General features: G+C 37.9%; 1 protein-coding gene and 1 long non-coding RNA gene across 11 annotated transcripts in view; both read left to right on the top strand.

Annotated features, from left to right (window-relative positions):
• LOC135964731 (uncharacterized) overlaps positions 1–26,513 on the top strand; it is a 195,001-nt gene that overhangs the window by 144,441 nt on the left and 24,047 nt on the right. For both annotated transcript variants that reach the window (XR_010577278.2, XR_012416424.1), the window contains exon 3: positions 25,618–25,696. This is a non-coding gene — a long non-coding RNA (uncharacterized lncRNA). The remainder of the gene's footprint in view (positions 1–25,617; positions 25,697–26,513) is intronic.
• The window catches only part of ST18 (ST18 C2H2C-type zinc finger transcription factor), a 146,204-nt gene continuing 137,609 nt past the window's right edge, over positions 17,919–26,513 (top strand). For 5 of the 9 annotated variants that reach the window (XM_073998811.1, XM_045398240.3, XM_005563304.5 and 2 more), the window contains exons 1-2: positions 17,919–18,017; positions 25,618–25,696. The gene's annotated coding sequence lies outside the window, so the exon portion shown is untranslated. Of the gene's footprint in view, positions 18,018–22,784; positions 22,920–25,617; positions 25,697–26,513 lie in introns of those variants that run through there. The other 4 variants (XM_065519213.2, XM_065519215.2, XM_073998808.1 and 1 more) reach the window with 1 other exon arrangement.

Genomic DNA, 26,513 nt, shown 5'->3' with positions numbered 1-26,513 from the left:
TTTTTTGCTATTGAGTTGTAGAAGTTCATTATATATTTTGGAGATTAACCCCTTATCACATATATGGCTTGCAAATATTTTCTCCCATTCTGTGGGTTGCATTTTCACTCTGTTGATTGTTCCCTTGCCTGTGCAGAAGCTTTTCAGTTTGCTGTAGTCTCATTTGTTTATTTTTGTTTTTTTGTTGCCTGTATTTTTGGTGTTATGCCCATGAAATCACTGCCAAGAATAATGCCATGAAACTTTTCCCCTTTGTTTTCTTCTAGGAGTTTTACAGTTTCTGATCTTACATTTAAGTCTTTAATCCATTTTAAGTTGATTTTTCTGTATGGGGTAAGATAAGGGTCTCCAGATAGTTCTTAGGGAAGAAAGTCGTGTATTCAACATTTATGAACCACTACTCTGCCTTAATCTGCAAAAACTTTAGGCATGTCCTCTTGTTCTCTCTTCAATTTAATGACAAAATATATAAACCTAAGTTTAGCCTTTAAGAAGTGAATAGACCAAAACTTTACTTTAAAGTTACTTGCAGCACCAGTAAGAAAGCATTTGTTCATTTATCTGTGTATTCCACAAACATTTGTTGAACAGCTTCTTCTCAGCATTACACACTGTACAATGCACTGCAGTTGTGTAAAAAATAGCTACTGTCTTCAAGGAAATGATGACTTAAAGAAGAATATGTTAGGAAGGAAGATAAATGACAGAATCGCAGTCTGAATGTCATTTGGAGGTATTAATAATGCATGGGTGGAGAACAGAGAAACTAAAGGAAAACTATTATTATAAACCACATGGGTATTCATACTCATGACTTCTGTGAGATCTGTTTCCTGCAAAAATCTTAGATTTCATGATTCCATGCACTTTCAGGGAGGGAAAATTGGGGAAGAGTTATGAAGTGGTGGTATTGAGTATCTATTGGTAAGCCCCTAGATGTTACACATGGCAAGGAATAGTGCCTTAGTGAGATTTGAAAGCTATTCAACAGCACTACGGATTCACTATTGGAAAGAGAATGGGAAAAGTCTCTCCTGGATCCATGGTGGCAGTGTGCGTTGGTACCACTGTAGTGGAATACAATCTGGAAGAAGGTATCAAACACTTTAAATACATGGATACACTTTGGTGCAGTATTTTTATTTTTAAAATTTTTTTCTGAGATAATTCTAAATAAGGAAAGAGACTTTAAAAATTTATAACCCTCTTTGGGAGGCCAAGGCGGGTGGATCACGAGGTCAGGAGATCGAGACCATCCTGGCTAACATGGTAAAACCCCGTCTCTACTAAAAACACAAAAAATTAGCCGGGCGTGGTGGCGGGCGCCTGTAGTCCCAGCTACTCAGGAGGCTGAGGCAGGAGAATGGCTTGAACCTGGGAGGTGGAGGTTGCAGTGAGCCGAGATCACACCACTGCACTCCAGCCTGGGCAACAGAGCAAGACTCCATCTCAAAAAAAAAAAAAAAATTATAACCACTTGATTGAGTCATAATTCACATAATACACACTTCACCCACTTAAAGTGCACAATTCAATAGATTTAAATAAATTTGAAGAGTTGTGTACACTTCACCACTATCAATTTTAGAACATAATCACTACCTCAAAAAAAAAAATGTAGCCTTCAGTTATCACCCCTTGCCCCTGCATCACCCCCAAACAACCACTTGCCTACTTTTTTTTCTTGGAAGATGCATTTTTCAAAGTTGTATATATTCAGGGTGTACAACATGATGATTTGGTATGTGGACACATTGTATAATAATCACTACAATCAAACTAATTTCATATCCATCACATCACAGACTTACTAATTTTTAAGTTTCAGTTGTGCAAGATGAGTAGGTTTTAAAGATCTAAGGCATGTCATGGGGACTTCAGGTAACAATGCTGTACTATATACTTAAAATCTGTGAAGAGGGAAGGTCGTGAGTGTTCTCACCACACACACACAAAAGGGAAAAAGACATTTTCAAACAAGGATGTCCATCACAGCATTGTGTATAATGGAGAGCCACTAAAAAGCCCCTGGAGCACAGCAGGGAAATGATTGAGCTTATCACAGAGCAAACATTTGATGAAATTAAGTGTGTTGACGTCATCCACTAAAATAATTTTTACAGAGTTCAGATGATTTAGCTCTTATGCTATGAGGTTAAATGAAGTTAAAAGGTAAAATTTTATATGCAGTATATTCACAATAATATAAAATAAGAAAAACATTTTTCCATGAGAGAAATTCTGTAGGAAAATAAAACAAATTATTGTCGTTCTGTTTTATTTTCCAAATTTTCTCTAGATAAATATTACATGTGTGGGGGAGGGGAAACTAACTAATTAAAAATTACAGATCATTTACAAGGGATAAAAATGTGGTTTTGCCCTGATTAACACAAGCTGTTTTTTAAACTCAAGGATGACTTTGACTTTTCTTCAACAACATAAGTTTTAAGAGCCTTCACAGACTCACTCGGCAGTTTCCATCTCTGAACTTGTAAGAGAGAATGTTTCTGCAGAGAGTGCCGGAATAAAAGACATTAGATTCTGGGTCAGAGATCCAATATGCAATCCAGTAAACTGGGCCTGCGCCAACTTCTATCAACTTCCTCATCTGTAAAATAAGGACATCTGTAAAATAATTCCCAGTGACTTCTAAGGACCATCTCCCATTTTGACGACATAATCCCACCATGAAATTGGCAGTGCAGAGAAAAGAGTCACTCTCCTTCTGGCTCTCAAAGTATGCATGGAAGAGTCACTCAGAGGAGAATCCAAACAGCTCATAACGCACTCTAATTTGCCCAAGGACCACTCCAACACGTGGCTTCTGATTGCATGGAGTCACCCTTATTTGCACTGAACTCGCACCTAGCCCAGCTGCTTGCTGGCCTAACAGGCAGCTAGTATTGTCTCAGGGATGTCTGTAGCAGTGACACAGATTTTGCCTTCATGTACTTCTAACATCCTATTAAGTGACAACCTGCAGATCTTTCTGAAGCCTGGTTTGCCAGAACTACATTAATCTTATCCTTTGGAATGGGGCATCCGGTTACACCTGTCATCACCATTTTCTTGGAGAAAACCATCAGATTCAGGCCATGTGAGAATGCATTCACCCATTTATCTCTGCAACAGAATTCATCAGAATGGTTTCCTGGGTGTAAACTCTCAGTCCACATCCAGATAGAGGGTGATGGGTCACTTATTCAGGTGTAAAGTCATTGCCGCCCAGCATTGGCCTACATCTTTGATAGAAGTAATATCTGGTGATAGTGTTTGAAGAATATCCTGGGTAGTCTAAAATTTTTCCGTAGATTAAGTTACAGCAGCAGAACTGTTCAGTTTGGACTCCACACACTGATGTCAGCATTCTGTACTGAGGAACAGCATCAAAACGTGCTGTGAGGATGCTGTGGAGGGCACTGCCCACTGTGTTCTGCAGAGTAAGACAAACATTCAGTCTGACCTCAGTGCCAAGAGTAGCTGCACTTCTCCCAAGCAGCAGGTCTGCTGTGACCTTGTTGGTGCTGTGAGCTGTGTAACAGGTGCCCCTTACATGGTGCTTGTCAAGAGGCTTTACAGCAATGTTGGCGGCATGTGCCACCTTCCAGCCCCAAGGGATCAGGGCTTTCTGCTCTGCGTTCTTGTGTTCTTCAGCATATGCCTGGCCTCTTTTATGTCTCCTAGCTTGGTTTTTTCTTCCTTTGCTCCTCCTCTAGATTTATTACACACCTGTGTATTTCATGAATTCTTATAAGCTGCTGTAAGTTCTTTCTAGGCAAACAATATTTTGGTAGATAGAGATAGATAGATAGATAGATAGATAGATAGATAGATAGATAGATAGATAGATAGATAGACAGATGCTCTTCTCTGCTTCTGTGTCCCCACCCAGCCATCTGTAGAATGTGCCAGGCCTGCTGAATGTCGGGAGGAGCTCTTCCTTCATGTGTGTCCTTGGTATGCTCGAGCTTTTAAAACCCGTTAAGTCAGGAGCTAGTCTATACATCTTTTGTCAATGCTTAGTACGGTAGTTGAAACACACTTAAAACTTGCAGACAACTCTTTGAATAGGAGAAGACCTGGGAAGGCTGTGATTGCTGTCTTCATTACCACTCAGTTGCTGGAGATAAAGAAGGACGAGGATTCATTTTAGGATGTACAGACCCATTCACAATGGACCAAAATACTCTCTGATATTTCTCAGTATTTGAATTTTGTCCTAATCGGCAAACACACAGTGACACATTCCAATGCATTCTATTCCTCCCAAAGGGAACTTGCTGATGAGGGTAAACAAATAACAATAAGTCACCAAGTTCATATTTTGGGGTGAACTATGATCATTACATGTATTTTCCTGGTCTGTGTCCTATTAATCTCACTCTGATCTCAGATGTCTGCCCTAGATGAATTAGATGCTGAGATGGAAGTGGAAATGAGACAGCAGTCTAGGAATTCCCAGAGAGAATGTGTCTAAGATCAGCTCAGGACCTGGCAGCCAGAAGTTTCTGCTTTTTGCCACCAAGCCTGGCAGCCATGTGCTCTCTGTGGATTCCCAGGTGAAGTGTGTTGAGAGAATACCCTGCTTAACATTTTTCTGCAGCAAAGGAAACGTATAACACTTATCTTAAGTATAGGCTGCATAATAATTATTCTACCGTGCTTTTTTGGTTGGCTAATAATAGGTATGTATTTCCCCATTCAATACTAAAGCTCTTGGAGATGTGGAACTTTTAGTACACTGTCTTCTGAGGACACCGTCAGCACTAAATCTCCTCTGAGGGGAGTGTAGAGGGTTTGGGGGGTATGTTTATTTTTTAACTTACCTCTGAGTTAGAAGGAGAGCTGATGGTCTTGCACCCCATTGCTACTTTCAACTTATTTCTTCTGCAAATTTCCAACATTCCAATGTATTGCAAAGTCTTGCTCTCTTAAGGTTCCTTGCTATTCCTTGTTGCTGGTTCCTGTGTACTCCTGCATATTCCCAGATGGTTCCAGCCCCAGTCCAGGGTCCTCTTTCTCACCACCCTCCTAATACCACTCTTGGCAACATGCTTGGCTCCCTAAAGTATGACCTTTCGTTCACCACCTCCTCACCTCCCAGGATCTTACCTGTTAATCCCCTCAGAGTTCATCCCCATTGTCATACCTGTGACCCTATCATCACCAACGACTGCACTGCACTGTCACAGAAGTCATTCCAAGCATCCCGCCCTCTTCCCCCCCGCCCCCCCATGATGACGTCCCCAGCCTTTCCAAGCACAGGTATCCATGACTCATCATTCCACCCCTTCAGGGCCACCACAGCCCTCTGCTACACCTGCCCTCAATTGTATTCACCTGCTTAAGACTTAATCTTCCTCCTCTCCAGAGACCCCTCAGCTCTACACCTACACTGACCCAGAGGCACAGGGCTGCAGAGAAAGGGGACTGCTTTATAGCCCCCACTAGTCCCAAACCACCAACACTTTCTTGCTCCTCTAAGAAATAGTGGAAGAGGCCAGGTGCGGTGGCTCACATCTGTAATCCTAGCACTTTGGGAGGCTGAGGTGGGCAGATCACTTGAGGTCAGGAGTTCGAAACCAGCCTGGCCAACATGGTGAAAACCCATCTCTACTAAAAATACCAAAAAAATTAGCCAGGCATGGTGGCACATGCCTGTATTCCCAGTTATTCGGGAGACTGAAGCAGGAGAATCGCTTAAACCTGGGAGGTGGAGGCTGCAGTGAGCCAAGATCGCGCCATTGCACTCCAGCCTGGGCAACAGAGTGAGACTCTGTCTCAAAAAAAAAAAAAAAAAAGTGGCAGAAACTCTGCTATCCTTCCCCTGTGAGATCTGCCTGCCATCCTGAATCTATACATTCTTTTCATGTGTGCAATGGATTCCACACCTGTCCACTTCTTTAAGGGTTTGCTCCTGTTACCATACCCTCTCTCTATTTCACTAGCAGTTTGTCCTTCTCTGGTGTCTTCAGCACAAAACAACATCTCCAGTTTAAAGAAGTTTTTCCCTGGTCCCATCTCCAACTACGCTTACATCCCTATTACTCTGCTCACTGCCACTGTAACAAGTCCTGAAAGATCCATCAGCCCAGCCTCCACTTCTGGGCATCCTGGCTTTCCCTCAGATCATTGCATTTTATCCTTACAATAGCATTTTTCCCTTTAATTGTTCTTGACAATCTCACCATTTTCAAAACTGCTCTTGCATAGTTTAAATAGTATTTGACCACATTATTGACCTCAAATTGCCGATTCAATGATCTTTTCTGTCCTCAACTAATTTGTCTGCCAGTACTTGATACAGTTAATCACGTGCTCCTTTTTAATCAACTGTTTTCTCTTGACATCTGTGACTTCCGCTCAGCCTCCTCTCCTGGCTTCACCTTCTGTGCTTGTCCCTAAATATAAGCTTGTTCTATGGTGTGGCCCTTAGATTTCTGTTCTTTCCTCACTGTAGCCTCCCTGTGGAATCTTATCCAGTCCCTTGATCTTGAAATACTAGCTACATGGCTATGACACCCAAATTCCAAATGAGACTTTCCACTAAAGTCCAGAATTATCCCCAAATAATAATTTTATTCTTAATTTTATCATGGCTACAAGATAACTCTATTTTCCTAACCCACCAGGGCATTTCTTTCAGTTTCCCTTTGACACTAAATGAACTACCTTCCATGAAGTTGTTCAAGTCCCCAAAAATAAGTATTTCTTATTTCACCACCAGCAAATTCTGTGGATTCTATTCCCAAACTATTTCCTGAATCGACCATACTTCTTCATCTCCATGGCCACCCTTCTAGAACATAAGCTGCCTTTGGCTGTCTGCTTTGTTTCAATGCCATTTCATTTGTCTGCTTGCTTGCCACTCTGTATCCCTTCAATTTATTCTCCATACTGCTGCTGGAGCAATCTTCTAAAAACAGAAGCCAGATTGTGTTTCTCCTCTAACTGGAGCCCTCCCATAACTTCCCATCACACTTACAGTAAATCCAAACATCTTGGCACAGCCTTAAACCCCAAATCACAGGATCCTGGCCAGGTCTCTGACCTCATTTCCTCTTCTCCCCATTGTTCACCTGTTGCACCGGAGGCTCTTCCTATTTTCTTTCAAATATACCAGGCTCCTGCTCTATCTCCTTAGGGCTTCAGCAGTTGCCTTGTCCTCTGCTTGGGGCTCTCTGCCATCAGATATTTAGTCTTTCAGGTAACAAACATCATCTTTTCAGTGACGCCTTCCATCATTTGTCCGACGCTTACCCAGTCATTCTCAGTTCCATCGTGCAGCTTTATTTCACGCACAGCCATCACCTTGTATTCATTTGTTTTTCTGTTTATTCTGGAATTTAAGTTCTTGGTAGCTGGCACCTTTCTCATTCTCCACTAAGAGACTAGAGAGGAGCATTTGGGACCAGGTAGAAGAAATGTTTTCTAGAAAATGAACAATTACAGACAAAAATTTGCAGAAATCACTGGTGTTTGAAGGCCACCTTCTCACATTTCTCCTGAGCCAGAACTTCTCCTTTAAGCTGTGTCTTAACTCTTTGAGCATCTTTAGATTCAGGTGTCCTGGGCAGTCTAGATTTGTCTTCAATATACTTCTGTTTTTTTTCTCATTTTCAAAAGCTGTTCTTGAATATTACTCAGCTTCTTGCACTTAAAATAAATGCTATGTATTTATCAGGACTCTTGTTCACAAGGACAGAATTCTAATAATTCAAACTATGAGGACAAAAGTCAGGTTTCGTGGGAAGGGCAGGAATGCATTTGAGTTTCAGAAATGATTAAAACCGGGAACTTTATCCCTTAAGCTTCTTGTGTCTGGATTTCTCCCTTTTTTTTTTAATGAGCTTCATTCTCTCCTGCTAGTGTCCATAGCTTCAAATAAATATCACAGCCACCCAAGAAAGACAAGAGCTTTGTTTTGCTGAACTGAATTACAAAAAATCTTAGAGACATGTTTTAATTGGCTGATATGGGTAATTTTTAAACCCCAGATGGGTGAAACATGATTTGCAGTGATTTTCACGCTAGATTCATTGATAAGAAAAAGGCATCTCTATAATTTCCACATGGGTATCAGTTTTCTTAAAATCTTATTCCTTAATGTTCACGAATTAGGACACTGTACCCCAAAACACTTGGACATAAATTCAGTTGAAAAAATCACTGTTTTAAAGAGTGTACGATAACTAAAGGGAGCTCTGATGGATTTCACTTACAAAAATCTACATGGTATTGCCAGGCGTGGTGGCTCACGCCTGCAATCCCAGAACTTTGGGAGGCCAAGGCGGGCAGGTTACTTGAGGTCAGGAATTCATAACCAACCTGGCTAACCTGGTGAAACCTCGGCTCTACTAAAAATACAAAAATTAGCCAGGCGTGGTGGCAAGCACCTGTAATCCCAGCTACTCAGGAGGCTGAAGCCAGGAGGCAGAGGTTGCAGTGAGCCAAATCATGCCACTGCACGCCAGCCTGGGCGACAGAGCAAGACTCTGTCCCCACCCCCCTCCAAAAAAAAAAAAAAAAAAAGCCAGCACAGTGCCTCACACCTGTAATCCCAGCACTCTGGAAGGCTGAGGTGGGTGGATCACCTAAGGTCAGGAGTTCAAGACCAGCCTGGCCAACATAGTGAAACCCTGTCTCTACTTTAAAAAAATAAAAAATAAAAAAAGAAATAAAATAAAATCTACATGGTATTATGAGAAATTAGTAGGATTAAATATACACAGAAAAATGAGAACACCAAGATATTGATCATAACCATAGTTAAAAATGAGGAACAACACTTGGCACTCAGAGTGCCACGCTAATAGATAGATAGATAGAACTGATGCCCTCCACAGTCACTTGAGTACATCCTTGTCAGAGATGTTCTGTGAAATTCAGCTCTGGGTAAGCACTTGCATTTGATAACTTCAAAATCTTCCAATGTCAACGGTTTATAGATCTATTTTAATATTTTGGGATTATGTAGGTAGCTTGTTTTCTCTGCAAAGCTTGAAGTATCTTGAGCTATCTGTATATCTACCTGGGAAATGGGTTAGATGGAGGAGCCCAGGAGCAACCACATCTTCTCTGTACATGCCAGAAGAATAAAGTCTTCTCAAATTGCAATGTGCTAATCACTGATCATTCTCTAATCTGGATGTGTGTGGGAAATGGAAACCAGCACTATTTTTAAACTGCTCTTTGTGAGAATTCAAACTGGGGCAACTAAAAGCCAAGGAGACAGGAGAAGCCCTTCACAGAAGCACTGAGGCACAACGTCAGCCGAAGGGGCTCTACAGATGTGGGCTTCAGGGGAAAAACCGCAACCTTTGTAACAACTCAGCCTGAGTTGAGCAGTGGAAAAAGTTTTGGCCCCTTTTGATAAGAGTTTTCTGGGAGACAGTCACTTATGCCTCGCAAATGATGTCTAGAGATTAAATAAAGTTTTCCCCAGGCTAGAATGAGCATGATGCCTTCAGTAAATGGAGAGAAGTCAACAGTGCAGTCTGTGTGCAGCGAGTAGGAGGTAAGGCAGTTGCAAAGGCAGCCTTGGGCAAAACAGAGAAAGTTCAAATGGTACTCAGAAATTTGGACTTAATCTTACAGGTGAAAAAGACTCTTACGTAGGAGATGTATTTATTTGGATAATACTAACTTTATTAGAAATCAGCAGAAAAATGTACAATGACACAAACACAAGAGTAGTTCATTTATTGGTCATGTAAATAGTCTTAAAGGTTCTTGTTTTGTGAGGGAAGTTGTGTGCTTTGGTACACATAGTCATTCAGGACTCAGATTCACTGGAGCTCTGCCATCTTCAACATGTGGCTTTGGAGGTCATCCTGTGAGGTCGGTAGAAGGGAATAAAACTTACAGATTTTGTTTGGGCGGGTTTTACTGCCATACCAGAAGTTCCAAATACATATACTGCTGCACTGCGTTGGCACATACTGCTGCACTGCGTTGGCACAGACCCACACCTAACTTCAAAGGCGTGTCAGTGCTGTGGTTTGAATGCATGCCCCAAAAGTTTATGTGTTGGAAACTTGGTTGCCATTGTGGTGGTGATGATAGATGGGGCCTTTGAGAGGCAACTGGATCATTAGGGCTCCCCCCTTATAAATGGATTAACTCCATTATTGCAAGAGTGGATTAGTTCTCACTAGAGTGGCTTTGTTTTAAAAGCAGGGTCTCTCTTTTGCACACATGCTCTTCCCCTTCCATCCTTTCATCATGTTTTTGACACAGCAAGAAGGCCCTCAACATATGCTGAGCAAATGCTGGTGCCATGCTCTTGGACTTCCCAGCCTGCAAAACCATGAGCTTAATAAACTTTGTACCCAATCTGTGGTGTTCTCTTATAGCAACAGAAAATTGAGTAAGACAGTTGGAAACATAGTCTAATTGTTTGTCAGGAAGAAAAGGAAAGCCATCAGGATGGGGATCACTGGATTTCCTTTTTAGAAAAATAATACTGAAGGCAGGGAATAGGATAACCTGGAATGAGACACATTTCTCTGGGGCTTTTAGAAAGACTGGGTCCTGGGAGATGTTAAAAGCCCAGATAATGGAGGATGAAATGTTGGGTCAAAACCTTGGAAATAGGGTTGGAAAGGTAGTTAAAGACATTTTTAAAGGGATGTGGGGAGCTGTGGGAATGCTAAAAGGTTTGTTTGAGTCTCAAGGCCGTGGATGGGTAGATGTGTTATAGAAACCAAATTGGAAGCAAAGAGAAATAATTCTCAGCATGGTAACTAATCAGTGACTCAACAGAACTAGAATCTTAAAATCTGAACATCCTGCTAAGATTGAGAAAGTTTATATTTGGGAGTTAACATAGAACAAGCAAGGAAAATGAGAAAGGGTCTTGAATCCTACAGCAGTGAAATGGTGAACAATCTCATTAACAAACTGAACATTTCCACACGACTGAAAGCTCTTAACCACGGTGTAGAGCAGAGATGAATAGTGAATGACAGGAGACTCACCAAATCCGAGACAGTCCCCCAAATCACATCATTTGTCATCTTTGCCTCATTTCCTGGGATTAGGGCCAAAATAGCCCCTGGTCATGATGTCTGTTCAGCAAAGTGTAAGAAAAATATTGTGTGAACTCTGGAAACACTTCACCCATTTTAAAAGTCTTTGCAAATGATTTATTTAGATGTGTTTTTTCTTTTTCTTCCCTCTTTAGCCATCAGTGGCAGCAGCTGAGCATCAGCACAGCATGTCACCCTCACCTCCAATCCCAGGACATTCAGAGTGTTTGCCAACAGGCTTGTTGGTTTTGCTTAGGCCATTTTGAAACCATCCTTCCTCTTTTGCTCTGTCATTTCTTTTTGTTGTGTTAAATGCCAACTATTCAGTCATAAAGACACTTATTCCATACACATTTACAAAACTAATTGTGGAAGCTGCAGAGAATCCTTTGTTTGAGACATTGTGGTCTACTATGTCAAATCACAGCTAGAAGACAACTTGGAACTTAAATTATCTGTCCAGGAAATGTGTGTTTTTTTTTTCTAAGTGGAGTCATTATAAGCTTTACTTGACTTTCTGTAAAAAGGAGAATAAACTAGTTTAAGACAAATCAATCTAAATAGAAAAAAACTGTGGTATGTGTATGTGTATAGAAGAAGGAAGTGTGCATAGAAATGAGAAATTACTGACCTGTGCAGCTAGAATGACTTACACATGCCCAGTGCGTGCCCAGGGCTGGGCTTCCAGCTCTAGTAATGCGAGGGAGTAAGAGGGTTGAGGAATGAAGTAGATGAACACTTCAGGAACTGTTTCAGGTCACCTACAGTCCATGATCTAAAGCTCCACTTCATCATACATATAAAGTGTGCAAAGGGATCTTAAGCCAGATTTCATGCAGCTGGTGATGCCACATGTCACATGATAAATAAGAACAAGACAGAGTGATTGAGCTGTGTACCAAATGCATGGACCATATATAATTCAGTTGCTTTGCGAAGAACAAGAACTTTATCCATCTGATATGAAAGCCATATTGAAAAGATATAAATATAGACATAATAGACAAATATAGATGCAGCCGTAGGTGTAGGCATAGGTGTAGGTATAGATATACATACAGGTATAGAAATATACATAGATAGACAATACTCCTTAGCAAATACCTTACTCCTCGCCATATTGTAAACTACGTCTTAGTGTTCATATTCATTTTAGATTATGGTCATGTTCATTTTAGTGTTCACGTTCATTCTGCTGATGGAGCGAATCACCGGCTAAAAGAAAAATAAGTAAGATTTCTTATTGATGACATCAATTTGAAGAAAACTTCACTTTGTTAAGTGATAACAGCTTTGTAAAAGTTTAGAAGATGCAGCATTAGAAACTTTTTTTACTGGTATAAATTTCTTATAAAAAAGACAAAGGACAAAAGAAAAGGGTCACTGAAAAATTCACTGGAGAGTTTCCTTATCATATCCATGGTGGTTTTTACTGGCTGGTAGGATGTGTAGATGTAAGTGAAATTCACAGTATTGCCTTGTGGTTAAGAGCATGTACTTGTGGTTAAGAGCATCTGAGTCTGAATTCTAGCTCAGTGGCTAACGGTTTGGACTGGGAAAAGTTAGTTGGAAGAGTGCCTCTGCTTCCTAATTAACCCATGAAAAGCACTCAGAACAGTGCATGGCATAATATAAGCACTAAAATAAGTCTTAGCTATCATTACTGTTGCTAATATAATCATCATCATCATCATCATTATAGGAATCATTTATCATCTTTCATTCATTATCAAAATGTCATTTGATTTTATGATTTTAATAATATCTGATTTTACTTTGCTACATCTTATTGACTATAAATATAACTACTTCTGCAAATAGATCGAGAAATTACCCAGAGTCCACATGTAGAGATTAAATATTGCAAGTATGAAGTGAACAGGCAATAAACTTATGTCTAGAGGTTGATTGGTTTAATCCCAGGCAGCAGGTGGAATTTAGGTGTGCTGTCTACACCTGAATCTGACTGAGCATGGCACAAATGCTGGCATGACAGGTGGAAGACCCAGAAGTCAAACTTGCAGTTTGGCTTCTCCAGCATCACTGAACTTGGGGTCCAGTTGACCCTTACTATGAGAACCTGAAGTATCCAAAGGGAAACTCTCCCACTTAGCCCTGCCAGGCTGTTACTGACTACCTCATGGATGCTCTGAGTCACAAAGATAGCCCAATCTAGAGAGAATGAATGCCCTGTGTCAGGCTCTTCTAGTTGTGTCTCAGCAGGTTTTAGAGGGACAGCTAGGGATTAGGTCTGGCCAGCACCATGACAGGTCTCACACAAGAGACTTGTAAAATTTTAGAGTAGAGGATTTGTTTTTGGTCTCCCTAGGGGTTGCACCAATGTAGGGCAGGTTACTGTGCCAGAAAGCAGTTAGCTTTTTAAGTTGAAAACGCTTTTAAGCTGAGCTTCCAAAATTCCAAAATTAGCTAATATCATGCTAAAAACCAAAGTATTTCCCCATAAAATTAGGAACAAAACAATGATGTCTGCTTTTGCCACTTCTACCCTATATTGGGGTTTTAGCCAGGACAGTCAAGCAATAAAAAGAAATATAAGTCATCTGGATTGGAAAGGAAGTAGTAAAACTATTTCCATTTGCAGACAACATGATTTTTCATACAGATTTGTATTTAGAAAATCCCAAGGAACCCACTAAAAATGCTATTTAGAGCTAAGAACCAAGTTTAGCAAGGTTGCAAGATATAAACATAGGGAATCAATTTTGTTTACAATGGCTTATAAAAGCATAAAACAATTAGGAATAAATTTAACAAGAGAAGTGTAAATCTTAACTCTGAACACTATAGAACATTGTTGAAAGAAATTTTTAAGAGCCAAAATAAATAAATGGAAAGATATGTTCATGGATTAGAAGTTGTAAGTGATGTACAGATTTAATACATTCCCTATCAAAATCCCAGATGGCTTATTTTCAGAAGTTGACAAGTTGATCCTAAGTTTTATATAGAAATTCAATGGACCCATAATCGTCAAAACAATCCTGGAAAAGAAGAACAAAGTTGGAGAACTCACACTTCCCAATTTCAAAACTCACTACAGAGCTACAGTAATCAAGACAGTGTGGTACTGGTATAAGGATAAATATGTACATCAATGAAATAGAATTGAGAGTCTAGAAATAAATTCCCATGTCTATGATCAATTGATTTCCAACAAGGGTGTCAAGACAGTTCAATAGGAAAAGAATATACTTTTCAACAAATGTTGCTGGAACAACTGGATATTCACATGGAAAAGAATGCAGTTGGATTTCTACCTCACAGCAGATACAAATATTAACTCAAAATGAATAAAAAACCTAAATGTAAGAATTAAAATTCTAAAACTCTTGGAAGAAAACAGGTGTAATCTTTGTGACATTGAATTTGGCAATAGTTTCTTAGCTATGACACCAAAGCACAAATAATTAAAGAAACATATAGATAAATTGAACTTCATCAAAATAAAATCCTTTGTGTTTTAAAGGAAAACATGACAGTGAAAAGACAGCCCACACAATGGGAGAAAAGTTTTGCAAATTCTATATCTGATAAGAAACTTGAATCTAGAATACACATATAAAGAGCATCTACAACTCAATAATGAAAAGACAAATAACTTAAAACTGGGTAAAAGCTCAGAATAAACAGTCCTCCAAAAAAGATATACAAATGATCAATAAGCACAATAAAAAAAATGCTAGTGTCATTAGTCATTAGGGAAATGCTAATCGAAACCACTGTGCAATGTCACCTCACACCCACTGAAACAGTCATAATAGAAAAGATAGACAATAACAAGTGTTAGTGAGTATATAGAGAAGTTGGAACTCTTATACACTGCTGGTGGAAATGTAAATTGTGCAGACACTTTGAAAAACTCTTTGGCAGTTCCTCAAACAATTAAATATAGAGATTACCAAATGATCCAGCAATTCTACTTCTAAGTAGTTATTCAAGAGAAATAAAAACATATGTCCACACAAACACTTGTACATGAGTGTTTATAGTATCCTTATTTATAAGTGTCCATCATCAATGACTGGATAAATAAAATGTAGTATATCCAAATAATAGAATATTAATCAATAATACAAAGAAATAAAGTACTGATACATGCTACAATGTGGATAAACCTTGAAAGTATTGTGGTAAGTGAAAGAGGCCAGTAATAAAGGACAACATATTATGTGATTCCATTACTATAAAATGTCCAAAATTGGCAAATTTATACAGACGGAAATAGATTAGTGGTTGCCTGGGTGTGAGGGAGGGAATTGGTGGGTGGAAGTGTGGTGAATGGGGAGTGACTGCTAATGAGTATGACATTTTTGGCAAGGAATGATGAAAATGTTCTAAAATCTTGCTAACAGTTGCACCACTATGAATATACTACAAGTTATTTAATTATATACTTAAAATAGGTGAATAGTATGGTATGTCATTTGTGTCCCAAAGAGCTATTATTTTTAATTCCTATTATTAGGTGACTTTATTTCTGATAATGATATTCATTAAAACCACTAAAATTGATCAGGTGCACTGTCAGCTAGAAATCCATGTTGTCGCCACACTGTACCTGTGGCAACCACATTTGCCTCATGTATTGGTTCACTAATGCTATCACTGATAGCTCAGTGTAGAGATTCATTTCACATGGAGTTTAAGTTCTCTGTATACTCTTAGTGTGGGAATTTTCAGATTAGATGACCGAGCGCACTGACTCACACCTGTATTCCCAGCACTTTGGGAGACTGAAGCAGGAGGATCGCTTAAGCCCAGGATGTTGAGGCTGCAGTGCGCTGTGATTGTGCCACTGCATTTCATTCAGCCTGGGTGACAGAGGGAGACACTTCTCAAAACAAACAAGCAAAAAATCAGATTGGACATTTGCTGCTCCAAATTTGTCTTTGCGTTGGAGTATCACCTTTAAATAGCACAATGAAATTTTGCACTAGGCAATTATATTCTTCACAATGCCAAATGTACTGCAAAACATTGATGAATTGATATTAGCCCACATGCTAAGAAGGAAAGTGAATCTGCATGCATACACTCCCTCGCATGGGAAAGATAACTGTTTTTAAAGTCAGGTGGTAAAGCATGTAGTGTTGCACCCCATTTAAGCAAGTGATGGACTGGCTTTATTTTGATGGATATAGACTTGAAGGAAGTTAGCATCACTGGCTAGGAGGCTCCATTTCCTCTCCTGTGCTTCCTGTTCCTTGGGAGGAATGAACTCCAGGGAAAGAAAGCTGGGGCCAGCCAGAGGGGGTGAAAGTGCCTCTCAAAAAACCAAAACACTGTGAGGGAGCAATGGGGCAAGGGACCTCGAACAATTTATTTAGATCTTTCTGGAAGAGAAGACTGAGCTATTTTCTCTCATGTGCCTCATCTGTACAGAGAGCCTTGCACAGTGTCTGAGGTTTATTGAATGTTGAAAGGACACGAAAAGGTTTGAATTCCTCTTTGATTTTTACAGCTCTTCTCTTCCAAGGCAACAAGTTCTTATTCATGTCTTTTTTATAATGGACACAGAGTAGAGTTTGCTCTTATAAGATGATGCTTCCATGGTGGTTTTCTTAAAAGCAGTGAAAAATAAGGAAACTTAAAGTTTTAAAAATGTTAATATGTAGTTCAGCCCTACAAGCAGAAAAAAATTAAATCTTTCTATTGATTAGTATGAAAAATGTTGTAGAGGGTGTTTTCAAAAGAGTTTCCAGGAAAATATTTGGAGACAGGTTTTTCACTCCATTTTTCATCCTTGCATGTTTCATAAAAGCTCCCGTTGGTTTGGGCCGTTTGACAGTCATTCCTTTAAGATGTAAAAGGGCTTGTGGCAAATTTGGGAGGATGAACTGCCTTTTCCATTACTTAATTTTTTAAAATACTGTTAGGAGTGGGAAGGGTATCAAATGTCCACTTGGAGTCAGGGAAAAAAGTAGCCCCATGAAAAAAATCCCTGTGAGAGCAGCATAACCTGCAGAGACGTGGGAGCAAGTGTCCAATCCTGACAGCCAGTCATGGAAATAGAGCGCTCGGGGCCGCGCAGAGACCATTCTGTGTGCCACTCACACGGAGTCTAGTGCAGCATAAAGCTTTCCTAAGCTCCACCCAGAAGTGTGGTTGCCTTTGTCATTTTAATTGGTCTGTGTTTGTGAAGTGGGGCCTCTATTTACTTATAGCTTGGGGCTTGTGTTTACCAAGCCTGGTGGAGGCCAAGTGACAGGGCCCCTGCAAGCTCTCCCGCTGTATCTTGAGGCACTTTTCTTTTCAGTATCTGTGCCTGTCTAATTCGTGAGCTTCTGTGAAGCAAGCACAGGAGGGTACAAGGCCTACAGGGAGGAATTACACCTAATTACTCAAATAATTGCTAGGCTGTTGCCTTCTTAGTCACTGAAAATAATTTCCAGGTCCCTGGCTTTTATAGATAGTCTTCTAGAGGCAGGAGGACACAGCCCCCTTTTTAACTCAGCCCATTCACTCACAAAATCAGAACACTCGAGCCTGCAAAATTAATAAGCACCACTTCCATTACATATATTTTAGGTTGTTGTTGCCGTGGCGATAAAGTCAGGGACATTGAATCTCCTCTGTTGAGCCATTGTTATCATCCCTGGCCATCTGCTGCAGAGGAGTGATATTCCATCTCATTTGCATGATGACTGATATATGGGAGGTTTGGAAGGACATATGCCACAGCAATCATGTGATGAAAATTAAAGTGAAAGTTTTGGGCCCAGAGCCGAAAAAAATCTGTGTATGCGCATGAGGCTGTTGATGTGCAAATGTGAATCATATTGAGAAGGTCTGAATAGGGAGGTGTGACGTAAGGAGGGGACACAAACGCAGGTGCTTATCTCTAAGCAGTCAAAGGCACTGGATGTCATATCATGGGAACTACCTTTCAAAGAAACAGCTTTAGTGTTTCCGTTCAGCACACCAGGGAGGAGAGAAATATAAGTTTTGGAAACAAACAAAAAAGTAAGTTTAAAACTTTTGAACCGCATACTGCTCACACTGACATTTAAGTCACTCGGAATTTTAGCAAGTTTTTAGGTCTTAAGTCAGAACATTCACTTTTGTTTTTTGGGGGGGTGGATGTTAGCAAAGGTTGAAGTTTAGAACTGTGTTGATGGTTTTTCTGATGTTTGTTTTGAACTTCTGTTTCTGATGTCTGTTGTGATGTATATTTGAGCATTATTTTAAATGTATTTCTCTTTCTGCCTCTTTCTCTGTCTCTCAGTCTCTCACACTTTCACTCTCTCTTTGGCAAATAAATAAATAAATAAAGCTTATTGTATCTGATTTGAGAAGAATTTCAGAATAAAATGTCATGGTGCAATTACATTTATACTGCACCAGTAACGCTTTTGTTCATATAGATTTTTGAAACGTGCAAATTTGCAACAGAGACTATTTGATATGAAATGAGATTTAGTACACCTTTTGCTTAGCAAAAAAGTAAAGTGGAAATAATTATGAGATTGCAAAAATTACCAGTGAGATCCCAAATCTGACATCTCTCTAGAATTGTGGAGATCTTTGCGAGGGATGAGAAGTTAACACAATTGTATATGAATAACCGATATTAAAAAGATGTTTTATGTATGCTTTTTGAAAAGTCCAAATTCTGATAGTAGCTATACATAAGGAAAAGAGTTTGTGGGAGGTCCCCAGGAAATTTAAATTGATAAGTATGGTAGTTATAATTTTGTCTTTAAATATTTAGAGAATTGGATAAGAGTAGCCTCCTATAAAAATGATACTGTTCATTTTTGATAAATGTAGATGTCAGAAGACTCATCAGAAAGTTAAAGAATAAATAATACCAGAAAGGCTGAAGAATGAAAGAGAAAATACTGATCTTGAACAAAATTTTGCGGAAGGATGATTTCAATGAAATATTACTTAGTTATACAGAAAAATTTCAAAACCTTTGATAAACAATACTTTGCCTCATATTACTTTTGTTTTAATAAAGCATTTATTAAAGATGCTTACTTTGGTACATGTGGAAATAACTGGAGTGTTTTTCAGTTTCAAAGAACAAGGCAGTCAACAGTCAAAGTATGCACTGTAACTTCTATCACCTTAATTTTCCAAATAAGAAAGTAGCTAATTGTCAGAAAAAAAAGTTCTATCAACTCTCATGCCACAGCTAATACTGCAAAATCCAGTACACTAAAAAGAAAAAAAAAACTGATGAAGAAATGTTGAATATAATCGTGTGCACTATCATTATGTTAGGGAAATAGTAAATAAGTTCTAGGCAATAATCAAATTCAGAATCCAAAGTAAGACTAAAATTAGACTTCCCTAACTTTGCTTTTTATTTTGCTTTGCAAATATCATCTGCATGGTATCCTACTTTTATGCCTGTAACTTAAGATTACCAATGTTCTCTTTTCTCCTTCTTCTAAATATTCAATTACTCAGTGGTGATTATTATGTGGCCTTCTTGGCTTACTACAATATTAGATTAATATAGATTTCTCTTGCCAAATTAGCGGAAATCACTGTTGCACATAAAAGCAATTCACTCTTTTTTAGTTGTATTTATGTTATGGTAGGAGCATCATTTTAAGCTTAAAAGCTTTTATATTTTAAATTTGGATATACTGTACCTTAGAGAGCATAAGGTGGTTGTATTTAAAACGTTTCAAAGTACATTGAAACTTTTATGAGATCCTAATGTGGTTATGTTTAAAGGAGTCTTTTTTTTTTTCAGAGTGGTCATTAGTATTCAACTATAACATGAACTAGTAAGATTTGAAGTTTCCTGGTTTCTCTTAAATTAGACAACTGCAAATGACCTAGAAAAGAGCAGAAATGTTAGGAGCTGTCCATGGTAGCTGCCTCCTTAAAAAGTTAACATACATACTCTGAATAATTGTCTTTATTTCCATTTTTTAGAAGTCAGAATTAAATTCTCATTGGATAAATTTAATCTGGTATATACAGAAATTATTTGTAGATAATTAACAATCTTACTTGCAGTAAGTAACAACCTTACTCCTATAACTAATTGCAAAACCCAGAAAAACTTTAAGCTCTCGTAATGTTAATGAATGTTTCCAGTTGCAGCTTTAAACTATTTATGCATAAATAAACAAAATGTATAGCTATTAAATATATAACTCTTTAGGTTGACAACAGTTAATTGCAAATAGTTTCTATGGTAGTAGAGCAATGTGAACAGACATATCAAAAAAATGTAACTTGCATGACTTTATTGCTCTTGAAATTAATTCTTGTCCTTATGTGACCTGCCATGTCTGCTATAGAAATCCAAAAGATCATAATTGTTTGATATGAAATGCAAAAAGAATAGTTAAATTGAAAGTTTAACATCATGAAATTCAAAATCCCAAGCGGTATATAAACATTAAAAGAAACTTTGGACGGCTAATCCTAGGAAATGAGTTTTATGGATTGAATTCAACAAGGCTTCAGAAATGGTTCCATCTGCTGCCTAGCAGCTGGTGAAAGGATAAATTTAATTCATTAATTCATTTGGAAAAAAGGATCCAAGTAGTAAAGACTTCATTGCTCATAATGCATATAGGTGAAAACACAAACTGAAATCTGGACCAATTGATCATCCTAGATAATGAGCTGCATTGTCTTTCCTTTTGCTGGTAAAGATCTTAGTGATTGAGTCAATGCGGTGTTGATTTTTATGACAATAACCAATCATTCCCAATCATTTCAATGATTTAAAAAAGCCCAGGGAAATTTAAAGTAAATCTCAGTTTTTAATATGAGGAACTCCAGGCATTAGAAATTATGCACTTCTCATTTTGTGTATGTGTATATGAGAGGCAGTGTGTATACCTATGCTTATAATATATTCATATATATACGTCTATACATACACATATATGTTATATACAAATTCTGAATCACTTCAAAGAAATGTTTATATTAAGCAGGGCTTTTCCCATTTGTTGAAATATTCAGGTAAGTATTTAGCACTTAACATTAATATAAGTAAAGTTTTCAAGATTTGTATTTCCTCAAAGGTTACACAGTTCAAAAAACACTTATTTTATTTTCTCCTCTTTCCACACTTTAAACTAGTTGCTCTAATCTCCGTTTTTGATCACACCCTGCAGAGTGCTTCAAAATATTAAAAAGTTGTCCATGAAGTAGTCTTCTCCCAACTTCTCTGCCATGCTAATCATTTTGACATAAGGAGGTAAAATCCACAAGACATGAAGAAGATTTCATTGATTGGATTGTACAGGACTTTTTAATATCTTTACTTAAAAAAAATGGGGGTTTAATACCAAGAGTCTTGAACTGTTTAAATTCAATCAGTGTGATAAGGTGTTGGAAAAGTTGGTGTTGCTTCATCCTCTTTAGCTTGTAATCATGTTGGTGGATATTTTTTTAACTGCTGGCATTTTAATGAGAGCCAGGCTTCCCTTAGAAATGTATAGGTCACCTTTCCCAGCCAGGTAAGTATCTCTTGGTGGCCAGTTAATTGATCTATGATAGAGATAAGAATATCCCTGAAAGTAAGGCTGCTTCAGTAGCCAGTGTATATTTTAGCAATTTTTTTTTTTTTTTTTTTGGATGGTGATTTCATGAATGGTGTTTTGACTTTTCTTTCTCTGCGGCCCACAGCTCACTGTGGTGGGTTTGTTGGATTTACTATAAAGGTTCTGTTTGCACCCTGTGGGTTGGGTTAAGAATCAGGGTTTATGCATTTACTTGTACTGTGGCATTGTTTATACAGCTTTGGTTTAGTTTTGATCTTTTTTTTTTTTTTTTTTTTTTTTTGCCTTTGAGGCTCTTCCACAGTGTCAGCTGCTGACTGATAGTAGGAAAACGGCCTCGTGGTGTGAATGAAAGGGACCTAGCGGTTGGTAAACAGAGATAAGGAATAAATAGAGCACAGGCAAAAGGAGATAGTTCTGTGGGGGCCCAGATTGCTGCCAGTCTGTTCAAGGGAGATGCAGAGCCTGTCCTTTTCCCAGATTAAATTAGTGTGCGAAATCTCCAGTGACCTCCTCCCCTTCTCCCCACACTCTTTAGCCAAGCTGAACAGCCTCTGCTGTAAAGTATTCATTTTATCCAGGGACAAGCTGGACAATAGAACTCTCCCTGATACTTATGGACAGCTGTCGTCATTCATAGTGCTCTCAGCATTTCATTTTTCATAGGAGTTAAAAGGGTTTTTACCTTGTAACTGAAAGAGGGCATAAATGCAACTTTGCCAGGTCTGAGGCTGCTTGGGTAGGGGGTAGGACTGGGGTGGGGGCGAGGAAGGAGGAAGGAGAAACTGCTCAAGAAAGCAATTCTTTTTTGTTGTGCTAATATGATTAAACTAACACAGAAATTAAATTTCAAATCTGGGCTCCTTGCTAAGAGAAAATATCTTTGATCTGAAAGTTTCCTAAAATTAAGGTCACCAGTGCAAACCAGTGGAAACCACAATTCATCTCCACCTGCTCTATCCTTGTTTGGGCTAAATATGCATGCATTTTATTACCTGCAAATAACCACCAGGAAATATTAAGTCTGTAAGACACCTCAGTATTCTCATATTTTTTAAATTTTTTTAGTGATTTACTGCAAATATATTCAGCATTTGACTGATTAAATAGACCTTCGGCAACCTTGAGGGTCACTGTGTGGAGTATGTACATAGAAAATGCATCAGCCCATTGTACCCTGGCAGCTAATGAGATTGGTCGTTAAGTAAATGACACAAAGCCTACAAAAAAAGCTTAGCAGCTCACTAGAGTATCACAGAGTGTCCCTGCACACCACACAACGACACAAACACTGGACTAACCTAGCCCACCCCTGCTTTATTCTACATCACTGCTTCCCTGATGTCAGCGTGAGAGGCAGAACAAAGGCTAGGAGGCACCGGTAAGTCAGTCTGGCAATTAAGCCCTAGGGAGAAAGTGGAACAGATCTTAGCCTAACCGTGGGGCTGAAAGTCCGTTTCTCGACAAGTAGGTCAGAATGAAGGGATTTTGCTATCACTTCTGGAAATACCGCTTCAGTGATCAGTGTTCTTATTTTGTTGTTATTGTTGTTTTGTTTTGCTGTTTCACAAAAGTTTGTAAATTTAAAAAGTAAGTAAACCCCAAAATGCAAGTGAACTTGAATTTGAGAGGTAGGCTATTTGTTGGAGAAATGGTGCTTTTGCCCATAACTACCATTCAGGTTATTGGTTCAGGTTTGAAAACTTTCAAATGTACGAGGCAACTTTAAATTTAGTTAGTCTTACTGCTTCTGAAAGATAATGGAAACCTGGGGCACGAATGTGAGCAGTGAAGTTCATTCTTGACAAAGCAAAATTGCCCCAGCCCCTAATATATATTTAATAACATAGATAGAATAACTATTTCCTTCATCAGTGTCTTAAAAACCAACCAATCAAGCACAACAAAACAAGAAAACAAAAGCTCCTCTTTTCCTCTTGTATTTAATTTCTCTTGAATCTGGAAATAGTATCATTACTGTGAATCTGTAATATTGAATAGGATTAGTGGTTATTTGCTTGCTGTACTTGGGAAAAAAATCAAAGCTTCTGACACTGGAGCAGCATTGGCTTGCTGTGTCCCTTGGAAAAATGCGTTTGCAGGATTGAAGTGTAACATTGCAGGATCCTTTTAGAGAAATATGGCAACAGGAAGTTGCCAGAAAGTCTTATTTGCCTTGCTGAAATGTCTGTCTGCCTTAGATTTGTGTATTCAGAGGATGTTTAGTTCAAGAGAGGATGATATTGTTACAAGACATTCAGGTAAATTAAATATTTTATTCTAAGAACTGTCCGCTAAGTGGGTTGTCAGTGGTTTAATAAACTCTGACGGTCTCATCGAAAATATTTAAAAAGTATTGTTAATGTAAGTGTGGTGTTTTAAAATAGATGTGTTCATAATATCAGTATCAGTATTCAATTTTAAAGCCACTGTCATTTAATGTTAGAATGGCATGTCATAATCATCTGTTCGTGAATTAAAACTCTGTATAGAAATCAGTTTGCTAACTTTCATTACTTATACTGAAAAATATTTATTTCTCTAAGGATATAGCAGTATTGTGATACTAAATAAATAGCTTATTAGTAGTATTCATGAAAGATTCATAATATAGGTAAATAATACGGTCTGGGTGATCAGAGGTCACATACTTCTTAATCATTTTTTTCATGAAGTACTTTTCCTCTATTAAATGTGCCCCTAACATTCATTTTGTTTATCTAATTTGTTTAGAACTATATGCGTGTCTGTAGAGAATGTAATATATGTTGTATATTACCAACTCTAAGTATTGTTTTAACAATAGCCAGAAATAAGGAGGCAATAAATTTTGTGAAGAAAGTGGTATAATAGTGTCTTTTTAATTTCAAGTAAAATATATGTGGGGAAAATAGATTTTGATTTTACTAAGTTGAGATTTTTCTAATATGTCATATCATCATTATGCCTTTCATGTGATAGAAATCATGGAAAAAGCAAACCATCTAAAAATGGCTACAGTTGCTGCCTAACAAATTTAGTTTAAGGCAGAGTTGTGCAACTAGTTCACTCTTTCAGGCATTATAAATGTATTAGGCTCTCTTTCTGTGATGAATGTTTTATTTTTGAATCTCATGTATTACAATTTTTTTTTCTATAGTTGTTAATGTTCCCTCCTGTTAATACAAGAGTGAATGTTTCAGAAAACACGTAATTGTTTTGGCTGGCTGTACATATTTTACCCACATCCTTACCAGTATAGCAAAGGGTGTACAAACTTGACTGAAGTTCGTTTAGTTGCATCGCTGTGGATGAAAAGGAGTGGAGCTACTTTTACAGAAATGTAATTGTCATTCTTCAAAACAGAATAGGTCTGTGTTGTCATTAAAATGAGAAGGCCCAGATCATTACTTTTGGTTTATGTAAACTTGTTTCCACCTATATGGGTCTTGCATCTGAAATATATATTTTTTTATTTAAAGAAAATATGCATGGCTTTATCTACTTGACAACTTCCTTCTTTAAAGAAATTTGAGAAACTTATTTTGTGTTGTCAGAAATAAACTTTGTATTACTGAACTTTTATTCTGATTCACTCATTTAACAAATAAATATTAAAACTGCTTAGTTCAGAGGACTGTAGTAGATGCTGTTAGTAATACCTCTTTTCCACCCCTAAGGATCCCCATCTAAGAGGAGCTATAAAATGCTTGCTAGAGAATAAGGCAGTCATCCTAAGTGCATATGAGTGACAAAGTGACAAGAGAATCTACAACACTCCCTTTTCGAGTTCACATATCTGAAACCTGGTTCTTCCACTGACTCAGTCTGTGCCCTGGATAAGTTCTCTAACTTTTCTGGGCCTCGGTTTCCTAGTCTGTTAGATGGGAGCAAGAGTGATGGGAGATAAATGTTGCCTTATAACTTATGTGAAAATTAAGTAAGATCATCTACCTAATGCCCCTGGCATATTGTGTTTGGTGTTTTTAACTTTCACTTGCGGTTTGAGGCAGCAAGTGGACGTGCCAATGTCATGTCACACACCGCCTGTGCATTCTCTCGTACCAGTACAGAACTCTTTCTCGTATTTTCATTTCCAGAGCCCCCAATTTTGTGAGTGTCCCTGAAGCATTGTGACAATTCCATTTTATGTGTCTGCGTGCTCATATCAAGACTAAGGTAACATGTTAAAAATTCTAAACATATATTAAGCATATGTGATTAAATTGGCTTATTATGCAGAGTTTTATTAGTAGCTAACAAAAGTATACCTAAAAATTTTATTACTCGTCAACTTAAACTCCCTATAAGCAGAAATATTTAATTTCATTGAATTTAAAAAGGAAACATCTATAACTTAAGTATTTACAGCATAGGTCTTTAACTCTTAAGATTATGGGGTTTTCTTCTTTCTGTTTTTTTTTTTTTAATTTTTTTGCCCCTTTGGGATTTATTTCATAAGTTTTTTGGCTTAGATTGTTTCTTTTAATTGATACATTGAATTTGGTTTAAGTTTTCCCTCTTTAAGGATGTTATAATTGAAAAATATTTTACTTTATTTATTTTTATCACCTATGTAAAGAATCTTGAACCCAGTTAATTGCTGAATATTTAATCTTAGGAGATAAAATTCCATTCTAGTGAACTCAAGAGATATCTGAATTTCTTTACGAGTATTTGAATATAGTGTTGTCAAATGTTACATCAAATTTATAAATTTTTAGGCAAAAACTTATTACTCTTTTGGTTTAACTTGTCAGAACATTTGTTCTGATAGGGTTTGATCTATATATTTAAGTTGTAACTTGAAAGAATTTTGTTGCTGAGAATTTCTGATCTCGTATATCTTGTGTCCATAGGTAAATTGCATTGACCTGCAAAAATGTCAATGCCTTTAAAGTTTTATTAGTAACTTGTTTATACTATTAAGTGGAGTTAACTACAATACTATAAGAACATTTTAGATCAGACTGTTTTACTTTTTTTGATTTATATA

This window comes from Macaca fascicularis, chromosome 8, assembly GCF_037993035.2.
Source record: "Macaca fascicularis isolate 582-1 chromosome 8, T2T-MFA8v1.1".
Lineage (NCBI taxonomy): Eukaryota > Metazoa > Chordata > Mammalia > Primates > Cercopithecidae > Macaca > Macaca fascicularis.
This window is presented reverse-complemented; position numbering and strand designations above follow the sequence as displayed.